The sequence below is a fragment of the Rhinoderma darwinii genome, chromosome 3 (genome assembly GCF_050947455.1).
Source record: "Rhinoderma darwinii isolate aRhiDar2 chromosome 3, aRhiDar2.hap1, whole genome shotgun sequence".
Lineage (NCBI taxonomy): Eukaryota > Metazoa > Chordata > Amphibia > Anura > Rhinodermatidae > Rhinoderma > Rhinoderma darwinii.
This window is the reverse complement of record NC_134689.1, coordinates 405,798,666-405,812,168: the sequence shown is the minus strand read 5'-3', so window position 1 is coordinate 405,812,168 and position 13,503 is coordinate 405,798,666. Positions and strand designations below refer to the sequence as shown.

Genomic DNA, 13,503 nt, shown 5'->3' with positions numbered 1-13,503 from the left:
ACAAAAAACTAATGCATTTTCAAAGTCTCACGAAAAAGATACAGACTTTCAGCTCACTGAAGGATCAGGGTACAGCAGCCAATAGAAGTCTAAGGAGATGGGAGGAGGAGCAGAGTGAGAGGCAGAAAGACACACAGAGACACTGCTGCAGCTTCTAATAAGTGTGATGTCTCCCCCAGTGCTGGGTTCACAGCTACACTGCTCATTACTTCTGTATAATCTCCTACATTGTCACGGTCCTGGGGTATGTGGACCCACTAGGCCGCTCCGCCGTAGCCGTGTGGCAGATGGCCAGACACCAGTTTATGCAAAAGTCTTAAACACAAGAGTACCTGAAAGAGTCCAGACAGACACAAGGTGTAGCAGACGCTTTGGCACAGATGATGCTTGATGTGGCAGATGGCACGAGACGTGGCAGATGACACCAGACGTGGCAGATGATCCCAGACGTTGCAGATGTCAAATCAGATGTTGCAGATGACACCAGATGTGGCAGATAATACCAGGCGTGGAAGATAACACCAGAAGTGGCAGATGAGACACACACGACTCCAACAATAAGCTTAGACTCAGGAACAAACACAGCAACAGGATACGGGAAGCAGAATAGGGGAACACTGGGAGCAGGATACAACTAAGGGACCATTTGCAATACGAACATGGGTAGACAACAACAATGCTCAGGCAAGGAGAGGAAGGGCAGAGCCCGATTTATAGTCCAGTGTGATCTGGGGTTTGGGTAGGGAACACAATATTGGTGCTCACTGGCCCTTTAAGGCTGAGGACGAGCAACCCTTGAAGAAACAGAGGCAGAGTGGGAGGGAGGCACCTGGGAGGAAGGTGCCGTCAAGTTTCTAGTGTCTTGCGGTCGCGGCTGCCGGTAAGTACGATGTGCTACTGATTCTATATATGAGATAGAGATAGGAGAGCAGGATTCTCATCTTCTATGTGTGCTATGTATAGAAGACATGATAGCAGTTAGGCTCCGCCCACTAGCTCAGGGAAAACGAAGAATTGGAGATAGAGCCTGCAGAGGGGAAAACTGCTAAATAATGCCACATACAAGCCATATAATGGCCAGAAATTGTGTTATTCCTCATGTACACACATCTGACAGCTTATTCTGAGAGGTCATCATACACTTTAAAATACAAATGCAAAAAAATTAATAATTCCAAATGTTTCAATATTTTTCCTTGAAATTAATGAATATGCAACCCCCATAGACAAGTATTGCTAGTAGTATGAAGAGCTCAGTGACATTACACGTGACACTCTCATAAAATGCCGTCTTTGCCACAAGTCGGTTTGTAAAATGTCGAATCTGTTAGATCTGCACCGGTCACCTACCAAAATGCATAGTGCCTACTGTAACATTTGGGGGGGGGGGTTATTGGTCTAGGGCTGTTTTTCAGGGTACAACCCCTTACTTCTAGTAAAACTGCAGCATACAAAGACATTTTACACAATTGTAGCTTCCACCATTGTGGTATCAGTTTGAGGTTCAGCCTTTCTAGTTCTATTGTGACTGTGCCCCTGTGCACACAGCCAGCTCCATAAAGACGTGGGGTGAGGAGTTTTGTGTGAAGGAACTCGAGTGGGTGCACAAAGCCTTGACCTCAACCCCATCCTACACTTTTGGGATGAATTGGGACACCAATAGTGATCCAGACCTTCTCACCCAACATCAGTGCTTGACCACAAAAATGGGGACAAATTCCCACAGACACCCCAAAATCCTGTAGAAAGCCTTCCCGAAGAGTGAAGGCTTTTATAGCCGCAAAAGGGGCCAAACTCCACATAAATGCCCATGGTTTGGGAATGAAAGGTTCAACAAGCTCAAATAGGTTAGGTGCCAACCTGTATAGGAAAAAAAAAAAAAAAATAAGTGGAGAAGTTTCCCACATTTTTGCTGAGACGAGTTGCTAAAATGTAGAAACCATACTGTAATAGTGAATAGATAGAGCACAAAGGTTTTTACAATACACATATAAGGAACACAATAAAAAAAAAAACACTCTGTTATATTTGCCAAAAATAACTATGGCCAAACTCTATATCACAGAACCCAACCTATATAAACAAACGAGTGGATAGAAGCCAGATATTAGGGGACATGATTGATCAAATAGTCGTCACATAAATATGATCGCAAAAGATAAAGTCCTCGTACATCAATAAGGTGCAACGGTGCATAAGGTTCAATACATCATGACGACCTGTGCGATGAAGAATGTATAATGCCAGACAAAGGCTTGTATCAAACCGTACGTCAGAGTTGGCGTCATCCGGGTGACCACCATTACTAGGGGTAAGTACTGTCTCATACATTCTTCATCGCTCAGGTCGTCATGATGTATTGAACCTTATGCACTGTTGCACTTTATTGATCTACTAGGACGTTATCTTTTGCTATTATATTTATGTGATAACTTTTGGATCCGTCATGTCCCCGTGATGTTTCCAACAGTTCCCAATATGTTTCTTTTTAGGTTATAGTATACATTGACAAAGATGAATTATGATTGAAATTCTGGCTCCTATATACTAGTTTTTTTTTATATATAGGTTGGGTATTGTATTTTAGGTGTTTTTGTATATTTTATGTACTTTATGTCATGTGGTATATAAGTGGTTGACGCTTCGACGAGAGCCGAGAACAGCTATCTCGGAAATGATACAAGATTCATGTTTAATTGCCGAGTACAAATGGGCGTCTGACTCACCATAGAGCAAAAACCTTTTTATCTCATTACAATAATTTTGCGGAAACTAGAATCTTGTTTTTGCATCAAGACGGGAAATGAGACCTGAGCTCCGGCACCGCACTTCCGCTCAAGATGCGTTTGTGCAAATTACGTCATAAAGAAGAAAAGGAAAAAGCAAATATGAAACGTCTCAGATTGTAAATAGTTTTTTGTCCTTCTTCCTAAAACTAGCACTTAGGTTGGATTCACACGAACGTGGGGAAACTCGGACCTGAAAAATCTGACGTTTTTCACGTCCGAGGTTCCCGAGTACGGCTTCCGTTTTCACGGATCCCCATAGACTTGAGTCTATTGAGGGATCCGTGAAAACGGAACAAAATAGGACATGTTCTACTTTTCAACGGACTCTTCACACGGTCCGTTGAAACAACGGCTGTGTGAACGGCCCCATTGAATTACATGGGTCCGTGTTTCGGCCATTGTTTCAACGGCCGAAAAACGGATGTATTCAACTCTCGTGTGAATCAGGCCTTAGGTTGAGTCCTACAATTTCCAGTAATTAGTGATCTACTAATGATTTTTTTACAAATAGGATTTTTAATGATCACCTATTGTACTGTATAGGTGTTAAGGCTCATGCCAGAGACCGACAACTGAGAGGCCCCGTGCAAAAATAGTATGTGGACGCCTTCCGACAGCGTAACTTAATTTCCCCTGCAGCGATGGTTATTGTTCCTGGTCGTCTAGCGTAGGGTTTTCATGATAACAGAATTTGGACTTCGATATCGATACTCCGTGTAGTATTGCGCTTCTCTATACCAAAACGATACTTTGCCAACAATAAAAAACCCATAAAAAGATAAAGTCCTTTCATTTTCTAATGTGAGGCACATGGGGTTATGAATTTTGAACCTCCATGTGCCTTAAATTAATAGTACTTAACCCCATCATCTACATCACAGTCATAATGGGCAACATTGGGTTAATGTGTTAGGTAGATGATGGGGTTAATTACTATTAACCCATGGAGGTACTAAATTCAAGGCACCATGTGACTCACATTGATAAGTGACCCCGTCATTAGCCTCACATAATGGCAACATTGGGGTTCACTTCTTAGAGATACGGTCAACTTTGGTCTTGAGGACAGAACAATTTTTTAGATTTTTTTTTCCTATTTGCCTCCCGGTGCTCATAACTTTTTTATTTTTTGTATGACGTAGCTGTTGCGACTTTGTTTTTTGCGGGACGAGTTCTACTATCTGTTGGTGTCATTTTTTGGCACTTTTACATTATTGTTTAATTTATATTATTTTTATTTTGACAAAAATGCAGAAAAAAGCAGGGTTTTAAAAAAAATATATTTATACAGCACACACCGGTCATCATACATGACACTATACATTTGTTGTGCAGGTTGTTAGTCGTGGCGATACCAGATATGTGTATATTATTTTATGTATTGGGATTTATATTTTAATAATAACATTACTTTTTTTTTTATATATGTTACTTTTTTTATTTTAATCCTATAGGAGGGTTTTTAATTTTATTTTTAAACTTGAATGTATCGGCATATATCTATACACCAGTACATTAGCCTGTGTACCTGAGCATTTCCTAACAACAGGGAATATGGTCAGACAGCCCTTAGGTTCTTCAATGGACCCTGGCTGTCTGCCCATATATGGTATGTTCCTCTATCGCGCAGCAGGGATTCCCTGTGATGCGATTAAAGGGAGGTCCCCTTTCTCATTTTCCCTTTGAATGCCGCAATCTACTTTGATCGCAGCATTTAAGGGGATAACAGTGGTGATCAGAGGTTTTATGATCTCCGCCATTCGAGTTGGGTTATAGTTATCAGCTTGAAGTGATGCGGCCGGCGCCGTACTGATGGGCAGGGGCGCCGGCACTGAAGACAGAGAACATGGCTCATGAAAGCATCAATATCCCCAAAAATGTAACATATGAATACTCGATACTTACAATGGGTATTTATATATTTATGATCAGGGAAGCTAATAAGCCCCTCAGTCCTTCCACTGCAGAACACCCTTATATACTCAAAGTACCAAATAGAGGCACATAAGAATATCAGATCTGTAAATAATATCTTGCTGACAGTTTCCATGCAGCAAATGACTGTTTGTCTACATTAAAAAACCAACAAAATGTAAAATAAGTGAAAATATGGTAATAGATTCTACACTTACTGACTATAAAGCCAATGTGGTGGAGTTTCCTTAACTGTTGGTTGTCACTGAAACCAGACAACAAGCTTGTCAACAGACATTTCCAAAATATCTTAGATCAGTTCCTATAATACAGGGCGGGGGTAAGTTTTAACTACAGTACAGTGGTCAAAAGAAGATATTTCCAAGAAGGCAGAGCAAGCACTGTGAAGATACTGTACTAGCAGGGAATGCTGGAGATTGTATCTCTGAAGTCTGCAGAATTGTGAATGCAGCTCTGGAGTATAATACAGACAGTGACTCTCCTGCAGAAAGAAGAAATCTTTCTCTAGTGCCATTTTTAAGGACATCGACTTAGAGGGTAGCGAACTATATAGGGCACTAGGGAACGTTTTCTACTTTCAGGAGAGCTCATTGAGACTGAAAGGGTAACTAAACGTTCACCAAACTTTTGACATGCCATAGTGGCATTTCAGAAGTTTTGATCGGTGGGGATCCGAGCACTGATCGCTAAAAAGAAGTACTGAAATGAGTGATCTGCCGCTTCCTTTCTGAACGGCTTTCCTCGGAAAGACGAGCGAGCGGTGTACGGACTCATAGACTTTCTATTGAGCCCGTACACCGCTCCTAGGAAAGCCGATCAGAAATGAAGCGGCACATCTCTCACTCGGGGAGTTGTGCCGTTTCTTTTTAGCGATCGGTGAGGGTCTCAGTGCTCGGACCCGCACCGATCAAAACTTCTGACATGTCAACAGTTTTTTAAAAGTTTAATTACAACTTAAATCATGACCTTTTACATCTAGTGATCTCTAACCTGTGGCTCTCCAGCTGTGGTGAAACTACAACTCCCAGCAGTCAGGGCATGTTCTTTTACCACAGCAGGAGAGACATAGATTGGAGACTACGGCTCTAAGTCGATCTCTATAAAACTAAGCCCAAGGAGCGGTTCATTCTGTACAGGTCAAGGTGACATAATGAATATTTTACATTCTCCACTCCTTTATTATCGAGATGTTTTGTCTTCGTGGATTCAGCAACGCACTCTTGAATGTAGAGCAGTTTAGAGAGCTTTCTCTATATGTTTTGATATTTAGATCATGCTCCGGCTTCGGAGACCGTCTCGGAATTGTTTTCATTACGTGAATGTATTTCTGGTTACACAAGATTCAAGGTCGTATCAGTGATATGTATCAAATAAAAATGGGGTAATCCAAGGCCATCTACCACCATGAATTGTATAGCACTGTATGAAGCCGTATGTTGGCATCATCTGTATGGCGGTATATACATTGTGTAGCACTGCTATTTAGGCACCGTACAGTATATTATTTTTGCACTGTATAGCATTGGCAATGAGATAACTGTATAGATGTGTTATTTGGTCAATGTATGGTCTTGTTATTTGGGCATAATGTATGTCACAAATAATTGGGCACTGTATGGCATTCTTATTATATAATCATACACTATATGGGGGGGGGGGCACACCTTAGTTAATAAGGTGGAAAAAAGACACCGGCTCATCAAGTCCAACCTATAATCTTACCGTGTTTATCCAGAGGAAGGCAAAACCCCTCTGATGTGGATGCCAATTTCCTCATTAGGGGGAACACTTCTCCCTGACTCCAAATATCTCAAACAGAATAAATCCCATCTCCAGAATCTGGTACTCATAACCTGTAATATTATATTTTTCAAGAACGCCATCAAGGCCCTTCTTGAATTTGCTCAATGAACCAACCATCACAACATCCTGTGGCAAAGAGTTCCATAGTGTCACTGCTCTTACAGTAAAGAATCCCCGTCTATGATGATGGTGAAACCTTCTTTCCTCTAGACACAGAGGATGCCCCCGCGGGTATTAACTCTGGCTGGCGAGAATAGCGTGTATGCCCTCTTGCCTTTAAAAAAGTCTGTGCAGGGCCAACCTCGATCCTGAGGTTTGTGACCACCCCCTATCTTAATATTTATGGTATAAAAGTATTATTTACTCATTGTAGGGCCCTGTATTTTATATATGAGCTGTTATTTGGTCACTTTATCTAGATAATAGCACTGTATGGCGGTATTTACTTAGGTCATTGTGTGACATTGCTACTTAAGCACTATCCACTATACTTTACTATTTATATACTATACTATATTATTTGTGTTGTGTATGGTGGTGGACAAGTTTATGGATGTGCTAATTGGCCACTGTATGGCACTCTTAAGGTACTGATATATCGGCACTATATGGTATAGTTATTTGTATAACAGTGCACCCAATAAAGGAGGCTCTAACATTAGGCACCGGACAGCCAATGTATTACCGGCTCTGTGTTCAACACGAGTAATAGAGCCTCCTAAAAATATGTATCAAGATCCCAATGTCTCCACATCCTGTCCCATTAGCGTATCCTTCATTGCCCTAAGACTATCTTAGTAGCATTGCCAATGGAAGCCTCTCAGCTAATCACATGATTATATTTGCCTTGGCAGCAGCTGCCTGGCACTGGTTGCTAAAGTTACATTTATCAATATCCCCAAGTCCCTTTCAGTATCAGTTTTACCCATGTTTTACAATTTAATATATAAGTATAACAAGTATCCACATTAAACATAATTTGCCATTTGTATCCCCATGCTTTCAGCTTCCCAAAACCCTACTGTAGTATTATATTATCCGCTTCTACGTTGATTGCGTTACAGAGGTAGTCTTGTACTATGAGCACTTGGGAGTTCACTTGTACCATGTGCACTGTCTCCCTGATTCCAGCGCCGGTTTTCTTTTTTTCATGGACCCTGCCATCCCAGAGATATGGCCCACTGTTGTGTTGGCTCCCTCTATGCTAATTTGCTGTAGTTAGCCAACAGGGCGTGAACTACCCTCAAGCTGCCTCGTTCTAATTGGTCAGCATCAGAGTCAGGCAAGCTAGCTCCACCCCATAAGCTAACTACAGCAAATTAGCATAGATGGAGCCAACACAACAGTGGACGACATCTCTGGAACTAAGGGGTCCAGGAAAAAAAAGAAAAACAGCGCTGGAATCAGAGAGACAGCGCTATACAAGTCAGTAAACCAGTTCAACATATATGACCTAGTGACAGGTCCCCTTTAAGTTCCTACTAGTCTCAACAGCTCTCCTGTCCCTGTGCCCACCCTAGTATGTCCCATGTCCTCCGATATGTCCTGCTCTTGTGGCAATATGCCCACCACAATTTAAGTAACTCTCTACTCAATGTGACCATCTTAGTGTGTCCATTTGCCCTTCCAGTTTTGGATTTCACCCTAATCTTTCCACAGAGGTCTTAAAACTCTCCCGTCACTGTGCCCACGTTGGAGTGTCCCTGTTCTTGTCAGAACAAGCTGCTCTCCTGTTAATGTACCGACCTTAGTCCATCCATAGGTAGTCACTGTGCCAGCTTCACGCGTCACTGTGTTCTCTCAATGTGTGATACTTACCTGTCATGGTACCCACATTGGTGTTCTGTCAGCCTTGCAGCTCTCCTGTCTCTGTACCCACCTTCTTGAGTCCTTTTGTCCTGCTAGTATGTGCTACTCTCCTGGCAATGTGCCCACCTGAGTGTATTCCTCTGTAGTGTCACCGTGCGCTGCTTAGTATGCCCATCTGTTCTCTGAATTTGTGTAACTCTCCTGTCACTGTGCCCATCAAAGGGTGTCCCTTTGTCCTTCTGCTGTGTGCAGCTCTCTTGTTACAGTGCCACCTTGGTGTGTCCCTGCACTTGCCAACGTGTGCTGCATTTTGGTCATCATTTCTAGTAGTGAATCTCTTTGTTCTGGCGCTGAGTGCTGCTTTTTGTCATTGTACCTATTTAGTGTTTCCCTCTGTATGGTCACAGTGCCCCTGTACTATTTCTACCCTCTGTGCCCACCTTAATGCATGCTTTTGTTCTGGCAGTGTAACCATCTCTCTTCTCAATATGCACTGTGCCACTTTGCCCCTTCCAGATTGTGGACGTCCTCAGTCATTGCTCCATGTTAGTGTTTCCCCTTGTCTTCTCAGGGATCTCTTGTCGCTGCACCCACTTTGGTGTATCCCATGCCCTGCCCGTATGTGGTATGTGCTGCTCTCTTGGCATTTTGCCCAGCTTAACGTGTTCCTCTGTATTATCACCATGCCCTCTTCATTTCTGCAGCTCTCCTGTCATCGTGCCCCTTTCCTCTGCTGCTCTTCAGTCATGTTTACCTACCCCATACTGTCACTGGGCCCCCTTAATGTGCCCCTATGACTCCTATGGGCAGCCGCCTATTTTATTGGGTCTATCACCTTGATCATGAATGAGTGGCGATGAATCTCAAGGATCTTAACTTTCTGGTGTCTTCTCAGCAAATACCCCTAATGAACTCGTCATCTATCTAAGGACAATGCAAGAAAACTTGGCACCTCATGATCATTTCAGGCTACTTTGCCACCCTTTCCAATGATTTGGATCATTTTCGGCAACTGCAACGTCCAGATGTAGCAGCGTTGAATTTGTCATTGAACCATTACATACCGAGCCTTAATCATCACAGTCAACCCATTGTGTGACCTCCTAAGTGCCCAATAACAAACTCAGCCCTGCTACATCTGAACATTCAAGCTGCATACATACACCACTGCTTTTCATCCAGTCCTCTGATCACTCATTCGGTGCAGCTTTCATGTTGACCAGTCTTTCCGTGACCCCCATTCTTTTTATCTCCCCCCCCCTTTTATTTTGTTCTGCTGAATTATTTGGATTCTTTATCTACTCCATGAAAACTCTCATCTCCTTTCATGCAAATTCAGAAAAGGGGATGAGGAGGGTTATGTTCCAGGGAGATAGGTCCACATCCATGTATGACGCACATCCCTGCATTTATTAGGATGGGGTCCTGCGGATTTGGCGGGATGGGTGGGGGAGGGGGGGGGAGGATGGTATCATTACCCATAAATGGTTTTTAAATAACATCTTTGACTCCTGCCTCTTCTATTCTCCGGAGGCTCGAGGACCTCTGATGTCAATATCCTCGCTCTATATACACACACGGTAGGAAGTTTCCCTAATCGCGAACAAAAAAATATTCACTGTGTAGCGTCTGTTTCCTACAGATACCGAACGTAATTTCACAGCGCAGTGCACCGGTTGCGTAATCGTGACACACATTATCTCCTCATTACACGCTTGTTACCCCACTATTATACAATGCTAATTGTGCACCATTTATTTGGGTCCCGCCAATACTCAAAACACACAAAAAAAGAGCCGTGTATCCGGTATCACGACCAAACTAATTGCCACCTGCAAAGTCAACACGCCGATCTATGACTCGGCACCTGGTATTAGTAGACGATGTAGCAGAGCTGAGCATATCTCATGCTTACCATCCTTCTGCACGTAACAAATTCAGCTCTGCTACATTTGTATATGACTCTATGGTCAACAACGGATGAGTAAAGGGGCACGACGTAAGTTTTAGTGGTACATGGACACACGTGTAAAATGAACCACTACCTCCCACACACACACACAAACTGCGGCTAACACACCCACGCAAATTACGGCACAACTACCGCATTGCGACAAATAATGATACATATGTGCGAGTCACAACTAGCCCACACCGTTGTAGATACACAGGTTGGAAAAAAATAATGAAAAATGACAGTATTTTCTGCAAAACTCGAAAAAGGTTTAGCTTAAAGGATGCGATGATCTGCAGAGAAATGGGAAGAAGAAGAAATGTTCTGCCACTTAGCGGAGGATAGGAGTCATTCAAGTCAAGATGGTGGCCGGGCTCGGAGCAAGGAAAACAGGGGCTGGGACCGGTAACTAGAGTTTTAACTAATAGTCTGCAGTGGAGAATTGTTAAGCAGCGATGCTCTGCAGAGGACCCTACGACCAACAGATCGTTTACTGTATCTACGAAATAAAGGAATATTCACAATATTCGACTCTGAAAAGGTAATAGGCTCGTATGTTGCCCTTTAAATGGAAATGGAGACAATACGACCGGGGGTCATCATCAATAAAAATTAATGCATTCTAATGATATTTGTGTCTACGATGGGTAAGGAAGGGGTTAAAAGTGGAGGGATGCTCTGCGGAGTGCTGATACTCTGCAGCTGGCATCGAAAGCTCAGTTTTTTTGGTGGCTCTCAAGGTTATGAGGAAACAAAGGGGAGAATTTTACTCTTATCACAGTTCAGGTTTAGATGAGCTGCAGAGAAGGATTCTGTGAATAGGATAAAAAAAATGTCAACAAAAGGGGTGCAATCATCTGCAGATCCAAATCCTTCCATGGAAAGAATGTTTCTACAGGGGCTGATGATCTGCAGAGGTCATATAGGACCGGGTGGACTATGTTCTGCAGAACTATGCCAAAGCATTGAGGGTATCATGGAGAGGGGCTCTGCAGATTAGTAAATGGGAGGCAGAGAGGGAGAGATGTTCTGCATGGGTAAGCGCAGAATTGTTCTAGGTTAATGGTGCATGCCAAATGTTAGAAAGTTCTGGAGGCATAAGAGGGAATGATAATCTGCAGAACCAATATAGCGAATGATGCTCTGCAGATCACGGTAGACCTGAAATTAGTGGTTGAGAACTAAAGCAAAGCAATGCTCTGCAGAGGTAATTATGGCATTACGTGCCAGGACAATGCTCTGCAGAAAAAAATCACATGAGGTTGGGCAGAAACTCCAGCTGTAGGAGTCTCAGTGATGGGGCCATGGAAATGGAGCACCAAGGAAACGATGGTCTAGGAGAGGATGAAAGAGTAGTCTGGTGAGAGAAGGGTTAAGGTCTAAGTTCTCCTTAAACTGGGTAGGTAAGGGGTTAAGCGCCCGCAGAGATGCGTTTAGTTGGCAGGTGGTAGACGTCCACATGTGAAGAAGCTCTACAGGTGTCCTACAAGACTGGAGGAGAAAGTCATTGGTCTTCTCTGAGGGACAAGACATCCTCAAACCTGGACCATGAAGAAAACTCAAGATGTTTAACTTACCAAAAACTCTGAGATACTGGAACTGCTGGAGGTGGAAACCAAGGAGAAGACATGGGGGAGAGAAGATGGAAGGATGGGGTGGAGGAAGGAAGAAGACAGTCCAAAAAATGCAAAAAGTTTTCAGAGGAACCAAAAAAAATAATTCAAAAATAAAATGAATGGTGAGAAGATAGAGGAGATGGTGGGATAAGGCAGAGGCAATGAGGAGGAATGGCATGGAAGGGGAGAGGTGGGCACATAAGAAGGTGTTTGTACAGGACCAGCAAAGAAATCTGCAGTCTGTTCAGATGAAATATGTGACTCATCCAGAGGAGACTGCACAGGGGGAGAGACAGCCACACATGAGGAGGAGAGAGATGTTGGGTGCCCATGGTCATATACTCAGTATCACTATATAGAAGTGGCAGCTTTGTATACACAGCCCCCCCCCCCTCCTGCCAGCTGAGCAGGTATGTGCCCTCATCTATCTGTCACTCCCAGGCCTGGAGACAGACGCAATCCTGACGTCACCGGCCGGCTCCCTCCTCATCTGCAAATGACAATAAGGGAGGGGGAGGCAGAGATTAGTGATTCATACTTCTACTCCCTAAACCTGTGTATATATGTGACTGTGTGTTATCATGTTATGTGGCTGTCATATCTATCTATCTATCTATCTATCTATCTATCTATCTATCTATCTATCTATCTATCTATCTATCTATCTATCTATCTATCTATCTATCTCATATCTATCTATCTATCTATCTATCTCATATCTATCTGTCTATCTATCTATCTATCTCATATCTATCTATCTATCTATCTATCTATCTATCTATCTATCTATCTATCTATCTATCTATCTATCTATCTATCTATCTATCTATCTATCTATCTATCTATCTATCTATCTAATATCTATCTATCTATCTCATATCTATCTATCTATCTATCTAATATCTATCTATCTAATATCTATCTATCTATCTAATATCTATCTATCTAATATCTATCTCATATCTATCTATCTATCTCATATCTATCTATCTATCTATCTATCTATCTATCTATCTATCGCATATCTATCTATCTATCTATCTATCTATCTATCTATCTATCTATCTATCTCATATCTATCCATCTATCTATCTATCTCATATCTATCTATCTCATATCTATCTATCTATCTATCTCATATCTATCCATCTATCTATCTATCTATCTATCTCATATCTATCTATCTATCTATCTATCTATCTATCTATCTATCTATCTATCTATCTATCTATCGCATATCTATCTATCTATCTATCTATCTATCTATCGCATATCTATCTATCTATCTATCTATCTATCTATCTATCTATCTATCTATCTATCTATCTATCTATCTATCTATCTAATATCTATCTATCTATCTATCTATCTCATATCTATCTATCTATCTATCTATCTATCTATCTATCTATCTATCTATCTATCTATCTATCTATCTATCTATCTATCTATCTATCTATCTCATATCTATCTATCTATCTATCTATCTATATATCTATCTATCTAATACTATTTATCTTAGGTAAGAAAGAAAATTCCGCTCAATGAGTTGTCAGGTAGAAATACAGAAAGGTGGAGAGTGGGACATGCACAGGAT

General features: G+C 42.0%; 1 long non-coding RNA gene across 7 annotated transcripts in view; it reads right to left on the bottom strand.

Moving 5' to 3' along the window:
- Positions 1–12,245, bottom strand: part of LOC142750246 (uncharacterized) — a 138,149-nt gene extending 125,904 nt beyond the window's left edge. For all 7 annotated transcript variants that reach the window (XR_012882592.1, XR_012882593.1, XR_012882590.1 and 4 more), the window contains exon 1: positions 11,868–12,245. This is a non-coding gene — a long non-coding RNA (uncharacterized LOC142750246). The remainder of the gene's footprint in view (positions 1–11,867) is intronic.
- Positions 12,246–13,503: the final 1,258 nt, after the last annotated feature.